The sequence below is a fragment of the Carassius gibelio genome, chromosome A12 (genome assembly GCF_023724105.1).
Source record: "Carassius gibelio isolate Cgi1373 ecotype wild population from Czech Republic chromosome A12, carGib1.2-hapl.c, whole genome shotgun sequence".
Lineage (NCBI taxonomy): Eukaryota > Metazoa > Chordata > Actinopteri > Cypriniformes > Cyprinidae > Carassius > Carassius gibelio.
In genome coordinates this window covers 20,663,202-20,676,262 of record NC_068382.1, presented here as the reverse complement: position 1 = coordinate 20,676,262, position 13,061 = coordinate 20,663,202, and positions in this window count along the sequence as shown.

Below are 13,061 nucleotides of genomic sequence, written 5' to 3'. Positions count from 1 at the left end.
GATTTGAGTAACTGTTAAATGTTAAAATGTTTAAAAATCCCACATTCCACAAGACTGATTTTTGCTCATAAAGTTTAAGGTGCCTGAACCTGTTTGGAAACTTAAAAGCAATCATTATTGTTGCACACATCACCTTTATTATTTTTTTTCTTTGCAATATTATCAGTCACATTATGCTTTTATAGTTCTGTTTATTTTAATTAATAATGGATTTATAAAGTAAATTTTTAATAAAAAAATAATTTTTAAAAATAACAATTCTCAGACTTATTGTATTTTAAGTAATAGTTCACCTAAAAATAAACATTTGCTGAAAATGTACTCACCCTCAGACCACCCATGATGTATGTGAGTTTGTTTCTTCACTGGAGCAGATTTGGAGAAATGTAGCATTATATCCCTTGCTCACCAGTGGATTCTCTGTGAGGTGATGTTTTGAACTTTCATTCTAACGGCACCCATTCACTGCAGATCCATTGGTGAGCCAGTGATGTAATGCTATATTTCAAATCTGTTTGAATGAAGAAGTAAACTCATCTACAATTTGGATGGCCTGAGGGTGAGTACATTTTCAGCAAATTTTCATTTTTGGATGAACTATTCCATCAATTAGAAATTACATACAGAGCCTTTTAGCCTAGAATTATCATACTCAGTTCTTAGTTAATGCTACACGAATCAAATTATGAAAAATAATCAAAATGCAGAGTGGTTTATGGCTGCAGAAGGGCTCAAGACCTTGGCAGCAGACAGCAGCCCTCATCCTCTGCTGGATGCAATCCTATCTGTCCTGCTCCATCCAGCCTCATTGTCTCAGCTTATCTCTGTCTCTCGTCCACGCCAGGCAGCTGCAGGATGCTCCAAGGCCCCAGAAGATGCTCCTCATTGTGGGTTTATTATTTTCTGGATTGTGCATAAGCCTTTCGGGAGTTTGCCTTTCTAATTTGGCTGGTTAGCGACCATTGAGCACCACTGGAAACGAAGACATGGACAAAATGGATATTTGGATAGTCCGTATGCGCTGGCAGAAATGTCTTGAGGAGGAATTGGACTTTTCAACCCAACCCTTATCCTTTTCTCTCTCTCAGTTTATCACTTGCAAATGTCTCCTCGCTTTAAGGCTCTTGACAGCCACCAGCTCTCCACTAATCCCACGTTCCTTTGCCTCTGTTTATTTTCATTTTGTACCCCTGGCCTCCATGCTCCCTCGAGTCCCGTCGAGCCACTCGGTGTGTTTGTTTAAAAACAGACTCTGCAGTCAGGCTGGAATCTGACAGTATTCATTATCAACTTAAACAGTGTGTTAACCTGACTCGCATCAAAACTAAGTTCCACAGGTTGGGTTTCTTATAGACTATTCCAGCTGGTCAGCACAACCACATCCCAATCCTAATCAAGGAAATCTATATAAAGCTGTCAAATTTAAGGCTTGAAAACTTTCTAATGAGCCCACAAGCTTTAAAACACATGCAGTAATCTAAATGTCAAAATAATCATACATCAGTGTACAGTAAATCTACAATGCTTTTCATGGTATATAATCTTCTCAAATAACTCAAATCACTTACCGATTTGCAAATAAACAGTTTTTAATATTACATTTAATTAGTGGATATTATCAGAATTAATTCAGCCTGAAGTGATTCACATTTAGACTCCAAATTTTTAAAACGCCAAAATTTGAAACGGCAAACTTTTTTGCGAAAAATTTCAGCCTCTGTTCAGTTTTTACTAAATTCATACTTTTGCAATTCTGAAATTAAAGATCTGAATTTGTTTCAACTGATTTAAGGCCTCGTGGCTATAAGACATGTGACAAATGGAAATATTTTCTAAAACAGGCTCAAAATATGCCTTGTATATATGAAAATATATACGTGCCAGAAAATATAATTGTGCCAGAATCTTTTAACTTTAAATTACAGAAATCTGCAGATTGGCTCAGACTTTCGGCAACTAGTTTTGAGGTGTCCAAATTGAAAAAAAATCTGGGCAAAGGATGTTTATTCCAGCCTTTATCCTGCTGTTAGTCAGACTTTAAATGCTAAACATTCTAGCAACGATGTCATAATTGAAATTTGTTTTGACTTTTTCTTATTTCTACCTGCATACTGTATTTTGATTAGTGTTTTCTTACTTGAATCTATATAAACATCTCAGCTGCATTTACATAGTAAAGACAGAGGCACACTAAGGTTCTAAATAAGAAAGCAAAACCTGACACACACACACACAAACGAAAGAGACTGTCCCTGTCCCCAGCTATCAGTAGAGTCTGTGCCAGCTCAACACATGTGTGTAGTCCCTTTCAGTCTTCTGTTAACCCTGATAACACACTCATCCTGCTGAAAGAGAAAAAGAGAGAGGGAATATGACACAGATAGCATTTTCAAAATTTAACTTTTTTTTTTAAAAATCTACTAAAACAACTGCTTAGTGACTTAACACAACACAGCTTCTGTCATGAATTTCATCATATTTTGCCTTTCCCCAGACAGCCCTGAGGTGAAATCAAACAGTGAACCACTGCCTGGGAAAGTCCAGAGAGAGGACTCCATCAAAACACAAAGTTGACCTCTAACCTCTTCTTTGAGAACCTGTGTGTTTGTCCGGTGACCTAATTCCAAGAGAAAGTCGCCCTGGACTACTGTATTCGTATGATGATATATCTCAGGAGAGGCCTCATTTGTACTTTGTTGGCATTTGTTTCTGCTCCAGTGACTCATTTGTCATGGTGGTCCCGTGTGCTGTGGTGTACTGTAGTGGGGGCTGGATTTGGGATGCAAGTGTGGTCAGACTGCTAAACTTGGGAGATGGAGAGCCAAAGGCCCAGCGGGCATGTCAGACTTCCGCTGTTGAAAGAAGCCATGGTGTGTTGCTCATTATGAGAAGCCATATTTCAGTAATGTGGGCTAGAGCACGAGCTTAAACAAATACAGGCTTTCTTTAACCTGGATTTTAGAAGCGACGGCATGCCTGCTCCGTGCTAAACGTCAGACTAATTGATTCAAAACATTTCTCTTCTCTGAAAAAGAACACACCAGGCCAACATTGCTGACCACCTTTACCTGTATTAAAATAATAAAGTATTTTTCATATCTTGACTAAAATTTAAATTGAATTTAAAAAATTTTGACTAAAAATTATTAAATTAATTACTAAAAATAAAAATAATGAATATTCTAAAGTTTTCTTGAATACTCTATTTTTTTTTTCAATCTTAATATTATGTTTTTTCCTTTTAACTTTTTAATTTTAGCATTTTTTTCCCTTTATTACTATCTATGTACAGTTACTTCACCTTGACCCACAAACATATAGACTTACAAACAAATTATTATGCTTTTTTTGGAGTGTTAAATAACGGTGCAAATACCAGTAATTTGATGAACGCAAACGTTAGAAAATAATGTAGCTTGATTCATTTTAATAAATTCCTCCCATATATCCCTCTCTTATATTTTACGTCTGAAAGGGAAACTCCTACAAATACATGTTCAATAAGATCAGGCACAAAAATAAGCACCAATTCTATCTTTAGTAAATCATGACAGTACTTTTTTAATGACAAAAGATGGTTTGGGCTGGCGCAAGCTGTTAGTAAATCTGTCCTGTACAATTTTATTTAAATTCATCAATGGAAAGTACTTCTGTATTTATTTTGTATTTTGAGGGGAGGGGCTAAAAATGGGGGATTTGTCATGTCAGATGAAAAGTCAAGGTATTTCAGTGAGAAAATGTGCCTATTATTATTAATATTATTATTAAATGTAAATAATGTGCACATGTGAGTTGCACACATCAAGGACAGTAATGTACATTAAATAAATAAGGTCCGTTTTGATTTCACGTTGACTGTAGAAGCTGATACTGGTGGCTTGAATCCAAATTCTTCAATGATATCAGCCGATAAAACTGTGAAGCACAGAACAATTACTGTATAGCCTGTGCTGGTGATGCTCGTCTTTCATCGGCTCCTCTCGAGCGAATCCCAGCGTTGCTGCTAATTAAAAGGGCTTCATTGTGTTGATCCGGTCCTTCTTTTCACCTCACCTTGGATCAGGTGACACCAACAAGAGAGAAAGGGAACGAGGGATCAGAAATGCAAAACAAAGCTCTCAAGCATGTCCTCAGTTTGCTCCTGGTTTGCCACCTGGACCCTGTTATCTGACCCTAGTAGACACACATACATGCCTCCACATTTACCTGGATCATATTCCCTATATCACCCTCAGCCTCAGCCAATGGGCTACAGCAAATATTTGTTTTATTTGATTTCATTTGCACATAATTAATCATGCAGTGCTATGAGCTATGTTCTCAGGTGAAGCAGACCTGTAAAAATTAGCTCAACATGCTCTTTTATATGCAGCACATTAGTTAAGTGCAACAAAACAGACTTTGTTTACCAAGAGGTCAGTCACCTGAGCAAATACAGCTGTGTAATTGATCTCTTTCTTTCATTTTTCAAATTGCCAGCCAGTTTGTCTGTAATTGTGGGCCCTATTCCATAATAAATTCCATAAATAAGTAGAGTAACATGTAACTCATGTATATGTTTCAGGAAAAGGTGCTTAAAGCAAAACAATGGCACATTTCATGTCGGCCAAACATGGAATGTCTGTGTAAACTTGTCTGGCTCAGCACTGGCTCAGACATAATATAACCTGTTTACACTGTCGTCAGGTTTAAGATGCATTAATCATATATCGAGGCCTTGAGAAAACCCACTACTGTGAAAAATAATAAACTGCATATTTATAAGGCTGTATCTGGGTCTTATAGACTCATAGGAGAACATTTGTCATGGCTAAAGAAACAAAAAATACACAAGGAAGTTATTGCATGACACACTATGGCGATGAGAAAGTGAAACTTTCTTCATTTGTATACACATTTTTCTCAAATGTTTCTCCTTAAAGTGGTCATATGATGCTGCTAAAAAAACATTTTTGGTGTATCTGATGTAATGAAATGTGTTTATGCAGTTTAAGGCTAAAAGAAAACATTATTTTCCAGATACTGTACATTATTGTTTCTCCTCTATGCCCTGCCTTCTGAAACGCGTAGATTTTTACACGGCTCATCATCTGAATAGCGAGGTGTGTTCTGATTGACCAGCTATCCAGTGCGTTGTGATTGGCCGAATACATCAAGCATGTGATGGAAATGTTAACAGTGAATCACACAGTCTATACGACACGGCATACAACAATATTAGAACGAGAATAAAAGGTACGCCTTCTTTCTTTGCATGAACATCTGGGCGGCGTTATGCAAATCTTCCCACATAGTGATGTAGAGATGTGAGGCGTGTCAGAACGAGCCATTTCAGGGGGGCGTGGACGAGTGTTAACTTTTATAAATAATATCACTTTGATTTGAGACTTCAGTCTTTGCAACTTTACAGATCGTCTTTATGCACCAAGAGCTTGTAACACTCCAAAGAGAAAGAAAAATATAATAATTTAATTGCATCATATGACCCCTTTAAATTCCTTATAAATAAATGTAGAAATGTAAATATAGAAACAAATAAGATGACAGATGACAATAAGAGTACAAAGATACAAAATAAATGCGAACAGCATTCAAATATTAATACTTATGCAAAATGTATGATTTCTGAAGGATCCTGCATAACTGAGGACTGGATAAATGCATTTTAAACAGTTTTATTAGTTCACTTTTGCTCATCAAGGCTACATTCATTTTACAGTAAAGACAGTAAAAAAGAAAATAATTATTATGATACAAAAAAAAAAACTGTGGGAACACTTTAGAATAGGTAACCCCTATTAGTTGCTTATTAGCATGCATATTACTAGAATATTAGCCATGTATTAGTGCTAATTAAGAACATATTAATACCTTATTCTACATCCCTAATCTTACCCAATACATACAGTAAACCTAACAATTACCTTACTAACTATTAATAAGCAGCATATTAAGAATTTATTGAGAGAAATGTCATAGTTAATAGTTAACAAGTGTTACCTATTCTAAAGTGTCACCGTTTTGACCAAAATATGAGGGATCATCTAAAATGCATGTTTTGTTTTTTTTATTTAGTACTGACCTGAATAAGATATTTCACATAAAATATGTTTACATAACATGTGCATAAACTGACAGTCTCCACTGATAAGAGTAGGCTGGAAAGTACATATAGATTGTTGGACATCCTAACTCCCTATGAACCGATCAGGCATTGTTCTCTTTGTTTGTTTCTTTGTTTCTTTCTTTCTGTATTTTCTTCACTCTGACACTCTGAGAAATTTTCCAGTGGTCTGTTTCACCTTCCCCAAGGAGGTTAATTGCTGCCCTTTGGCCTTTTCTTGCCCGAGCAAAATTTATGTACCCTCCACAATTTCCATCTTAACCACATACAGGCTTCCAGAGCGCAACTTGATTTATCCTGCAGCACCCTGGCAGAAAGTGTCGGCACACCATCGCACAGAACCCAATAAATCCAAACAAGACTGCATTTCCAGACCGTTCTTCAGCTCTTCAGTGAGTGTGGTCCCATGTGAAGTTGACTGGGATGGCAAACAAACACACTGTTTAGGTGGCACCCTGTCCATCACTCTCAGTGCTTCTTGACTCAGACTCACGCTTTGTGGCGTGCCGGGGTCATGAATAATTCCCGCTCAAGTCGCTGACTTTGCCCCGCATCTGTTTGCATGTCATCTCTTAGCATGGAACTTTGACACCCGGACGGCGTTAATTATTTATAATCGTCATCAACACTTGCTTTGCTTGACTGAGCTGTGTTGTTCAAATGTGTGCGAGTGTGCATTTTTAAGTGTGTGTCTAAATTTGATGTGCTCTGTGTGGTAGTTTTTTTCAGGTTCTGCTTTTTATAATGAGGACAGGGTAAACACTGAGCTTTTCATTAATTTATAAACTCTCTGAATGGACAAACTCATTTATTACTTATTCAGAGCCGTTTGTTGTGGGCCACAAAGAAACAAGACGGTCCCACTCGTCTCACGCGTCTGCATTTTCTTACTGTCCCCATCACAAGAACGAACCATTTATCAGCATGTATATTTGATGCAGTATCTGACCGAGTGTCTGGTGTTCGTCGGTTTCAATAGGATGATATGGTTTCATCATGTTCACAACTGTAAGAAGACCTCCCGCTAAATGTGATAAAAGTCAATTATTGCACTAAATCAGTGTCAATAGAATCTCAAATTGGCTATTTTGTCCATTTTCTTTATTTCCACACTGGTACTTAAAAATAACTTGCTCTGTTAACGTCATATTTCCAGTCAGATTGACATTTCTTCATAAAATACCTCTTAATCAGATCTTGAAAAAAAAAAACTGGTCTGTTTCATGACAGCGACAAATGAGTCTATTAAATGCAGATTTTGATATGTTTACCCAGGACGTTTGGCCTTGAGCTCTGCCTCATTTGAAAATCACTTGCTCTTTGTCTGGATTGTACGTCTACACGAAGATGAAACAAAACCGCTTAAAAACCCATCCAAGACGCGGGGCTGAAAAGCTCTTTTATTAGGCTTCAGGCTGCATTTTTTTAATTGTGTTTGCTCAGATGATTGCGAAGATTAAGCGTCGCTTCTGAGATCCAGCGAAAACAATGTGCAGATCCCCTTGATGAGCAACCCCAGGGCTGACTGCCCTCTCCGTGTGTTTATGCACGATATAATGTCAGAAAAGTTGCATGGGTTTTTACAGACCATCACTTAAAAGTGACCACTGATCCCTTCCACATTCTCATTTACAGGATTTTATTGACCTCTTACTACTCTATCTACCAGGATCAGCATAATTAAAACAATAGGATTTCATTTTCTTAAATATTTCATTCTAGATTCATCTAGTGATGGGTTTAGCACCTCTGCAGATGCATAGTGATCTGTGATATATGTATTCACTGTTTCACAGGTGAGTTTTGCAACTTTGAACTATTTGATGAAAATAAAACTAAATCAGCTGTAAAAAAAAAAAAAAAAGAACATAAAGAAAACCCACCCAACAACGGCAAAACTTAAAAAATCATAAAATTCTAAATATTATGTTTATATAGTTAAATTAAATTATATGGTGACATTTAACAGTATAGGGCTCTATAATATTATGTAAAATAATGTAAAATACTTTGATTTTTAATCTAAGTTAATTTTATTTTGTGGGTAGATAAAGGTGTAATTGTGTTTCAATAAGGTATTTATTATAACTGAGAAACTATTTTATAATGGTTTTCATTTTTATTTTAGCAAAAAATTGTGTGCATTTTTTCACCTTTTTTGTCTATAGTTTTCATAAATTAAATGAACTAAATGAAAATAAGAGATTTAGCAATTATATATGCTTAATCGTTTTATTTTTTATATATATAACCAGTTTTAGTTAATTAAAATAACCCTGGATTATATATATTTCGGTGCATTATTTACACAAATTTGTTGTTGTTGTTTTAAGCTTTTTTTAGGCAACAGTCTAATTTTTTTAATTTTAGAATTTATTAAAATAACTGAATTATTAAATGAGTTACACACTGTGTGATTTTTTTTAATATTTTTTTTTTTTAAAGAAAAAAAAACAAATACTCTAAAAAGGTAAGAAAAAAAGCCTCTTACAGATGAATAATGGTAAAGGAACAAGTAATACCAACGCTATCGCACTGCCAATTCGGCAATATTTTACGAGGCATTTCCTACAATCTCAAATTTATGAGTTATGTTATGGTTATGTTTAGAGGCAGGGTTGGGAGTGGTCCGTACAAACTGAATTTCCCACCTCGTAAAATGCATGTGATTTTCGCACATCGTATGAATCTGTACAAGTGAGGTCATACTAATTCATACGGATTGGTATGAATTGGTGAGATTGGGCTCACATCAACATATTCTTCGGTTTGTTATAAAACGTTAAGGCAGCAATGTCAGTAAGACATGGATGAAAAGATGGTGTCCTCTCCAGCATGCCATGGAAATCGAGTTTTAGGTAAAAAAAAAAACAAAAAAAAAAAAAAAAAACGGCAGCAGCAAGCCTCCACGGACATACAGACTTCCCTTTGAGGAATAACCAGGCAAAATGAGCAGGTTTGGCTCTTCGTAAGAGTTATGGAAGCCCTGATCCCATTACTCGCCTCTTGAAGAATGTATCGTGTGGCTTGAGCGCATTTAACCTTTCGCTGCTCCTGGCTCTGGATCACCAAGACAGTCCAGTGCCTTTTTCAAGCGTTGCTTTTTGTCAACCTGATGGGCCTTCCTCCCAAAGATCATCTGTATAACAGGGGGCTTCATTTGGGAAGTAGTAAATCCTCATTTCAAGAGTATTTGGTTCTGGACACATGGAGCAATCTTCAAACTGAAGAGCACTGGACATGCTATAAGTGCTATCAGCTTGAGTAAAGCAAAGTCGTCAGAAATTATATAAGATGTGGGAGGGAAATTACAGTGATAGTAAAGAAAAAACCGCAGGGTTAGTCAGTAATTTACAGTGGTCTCTATTAGACAAGACAAACTGGCTTTGGGGAAAAGATGAGCTGCAATAATCTTGAGTTACATCAAAAGGTTACATTTGGTTTCACTGTACAAATAACTTTTTACTTGCAAATGTTTGTATGCAAAACAAACAGAGTGAGGAAAAATGGAAAGTGGAAACTCTTTGGCTGGTTAATGCTAGTTGAGAAGTCTTACGGAAGCAGCATCTACAGCAGAAGAACAACATTTTCTGGTCTTTTCAACAGTATTACTAATAGCAGGTTGAGAAACAAGGTGGTTTAATCCCATTTTCCCTACCACAAACGTGGAAAATTAATATTGGCTTCTTGGAAATAGATTTTTGGTTTCCAAGAAGATCAAATAGGTCTTCCACTTGTTAGGAGCCATTAAAACGTCAAAGACCTGATGTGACACACTGCTGTAAAAGTTAAAGCTACTTTAGAACTTTGAACGTGAGCTCTGAACAACAGCACCAAATTTGGACTTTTTCTCCATAATACATCTTCACTCCGCTTTTGATGAGACAGGTGCAGGAGTGATGTAAAATATATTCTTAAAACCATGTGCATATGCCAAAAGTACTCGACAGACGCCAAGAAATAGATTCCTGCAGCATGTGAACAACAGATGCTGTATACGCAATGCTTCAGTAACGTGTCTGTTTTCAAAAAGCCACTAAATGATTATCAGGAGTGGATGTATTGAGGAGATAAACATTAAACTGAACCAAAAAATACAAGTGGGAATAAGTGCAGCAAAAAAATTAAGACCAAAAACTTGCAAGCCTCAAGTAAAAAGTAAAGAGAGAATTTGTGAGGCGAAAGAAAAAAAAAAAGATGTGAAGATGTGAAATAATTCCAAAGATCATATATTGTAAATGGTAAAAAAATGTAAAAAAGGATTAAACTGGCCAGATAGCAATAAAAAGCTGCATATCAGTTGCCAAATGCATCTTTTAAAAATATAGATCCAAATGTCACTAAAACACTAAAACAGAGGGCAAAATAAATACATTTGAAAGAAATAATGGAACATTATATTTAGATGCACACAAACTTGTAATGCTGGGGTAATCTATGAAAAAGTCGTAAATTTGTCTCTATAGTAAATGCTTTTGGGGTTCCAGGGCTTAGAACATTTGATACTGTTCTAGATTGTTAATTTTAATATAGGGAGGTAAAAGTCTAAGGGTAAAGTGTGGAACACCATCAAATCTTGATCAATGAAGCATCAAAATGGATTTATAAGGAGACATTCTACGTTAAAGCCCCGGTCGTCCTACACATGAGCTTGTACAAAATGGCTGCCAAAAGAGGAGTAAATATACCAAAATCTGTTGAACCTACGCCAATAACGCTTGCCTGATCCAAAAAGACATTTACAGTTGTAGGGCTTTCCTATTACCTGTGGTTACAGAAAATCAGAAAGCCGTCATGACACTGTATTTTCAGCAGAGTGCCGATGTTGTGATACATTCCAACAACTTGTTCAATCCCTGTGTTTTCAGCTCGTAAATCGCGAAGTGTTGACTGCTTTACTGGTAAGGTTTCTGTGGCGACAAGTTCCTAGGTGATGGTTTGGTACTCTTGGGGTATACAGTGTGTTTTATGAATGACCGTGGGTGTTGAGAGTTGATCCAGTGGCTTAGAAACAGGCCAGCTTGGGAACAGCTGTAGAAACATTTTCTCAGCCTGTTTATTCGGCCGCCAATTCAAAGAGTTATTAGAAGATCCACAGTGAAATTTCAACAGGCACTGCGGAATGGATTCCTCTGATGGAGACAAAAAGAAACGTTTGGAATATAATGAATAGGACGCACAGTAAGGAGAACATACTGTTTTCAGTTCACACCAGGGGTTTGGTTTGTCTTCAGATCTCCCCTCCAAAACCGTTCCCCAGTCTCATCATAATGGATTTATGATTGATAATCTCATCAATCTGTTATATATCAACTGCAGTCACGTCTGTGTTCTAAATGCCTAAGATAGCGGGTCAGCCGAGAGACACTGTCAGAAATACTCAGGACATAGATTTGAAAGAACACAGATGTTAGTGGTGGGAGTGAATGAATCTTTAACATAGCCAAATGTACAACTTGCATGCAGAAACAAAAATGAGTAGTGGTGTTGCAGCCGGTTGCAACATTATTATCAGACTTTTTGTATTTATAGACAAAGCCATAGCTTGTTCAGTAACCACTGTTTAATTGAAAAAAAAAAAAATGTTTAAAACATGTTTTAACTGCTTTACTGAAAACACACCAAAAATATGACTGTAAAATGAGTTCAGTACCCAATTCTAAGAATGAGGGGAAAATAAAAACATAAAAATGCTAATGCTCAATATGGCAGTAGTGCGAATGAAAGCCCCTGATAATATCTGTACTAATTAACATGTATAAAAAAAATTCTAAATAAAAGAATACAAAATATGCACCATCCACATGCTTTTATTAAAATTTCTAATTATATATTTTTATATATATATATATAAAAGCTAATATTATAGATTTAAATTTTAAACATTTATAAAATGCACAATACTTCCTCTAAATTGATTCTACACGAAATTGTGGAATCAATGTATATAACACTATAAATCACAATTAATGACAGAAAACTGTGTGATTAGTTATATTTTAATTATTTATAATAATTATTATTATTTATTTTTTTGCAAGCAATATAAAAAAAACCTGATATTATAGCATGAATAAGAAAACTGGGCAATTATAAAATAATAATAATAATAATAATAATAATAATAATAATAATAATAATAACCACAATAACCACATCTATCAAAGGTAACGGTCTCAAAAATCTGGTGTGCCCATGAGCAATGCTAACAGACTGGGGCACTAACAGAGCTCTCAATGTCTCTATCCCAAACAGTTTTTTTTCTCTAATAGCACAAACTTACTCAAAAACATATGAAAAAAAACCCATGCATCTTCATACAATTTCACATGCACACTCTCTCTCTGCTTCTGGAAGCTTCGGGTGCAGGCGCGAGTTCTTTTTGGCAGCGTTCGACCTCTCAGCAGTAATGCTACAACAGATGTGCTAATGCTGATGCTCTCTCTCATTCTCAGTAGTTCTTTACTCATTCCTCTTTCTAAGTGACTGAAAGAAAATCCTTTAGAACAGTCCAAGTGACAGGGGGTCTGTGTGCAAATATGATAAAGCAAACAGATTGCCAAACAACAAAGAAAGAAAGAGCAAAACAGAAAGACACAGTCAGAAAGAGAATCATGGGAAAGCAAAAGTGAAGAAAAGGAGTTGAAAGAAAGGCTGATTAAGAGACTAAAAGAAGGAATACTGCACCAGATAAAAGGGCAAGCAGCAGCAGAAGTGATGGATGAATGAGTCTGGTTGTGTGAATGAGTGGAAAGAAGTCAGGATGTGGGATGGCACGGGAGAGAGTAGTGGATTTTCGAGCAGGTTTGGGGCTGGTCCTGGCAGCCGAATATAAGCTGTTTGTTAATGGCAAAGCATCAACGACCTCCATGGCCTGTGCCAAAAAAACATGAAAAAGCTTTAATCAAACTGTGCCTGTGTTGCAGCTGTATGGCCT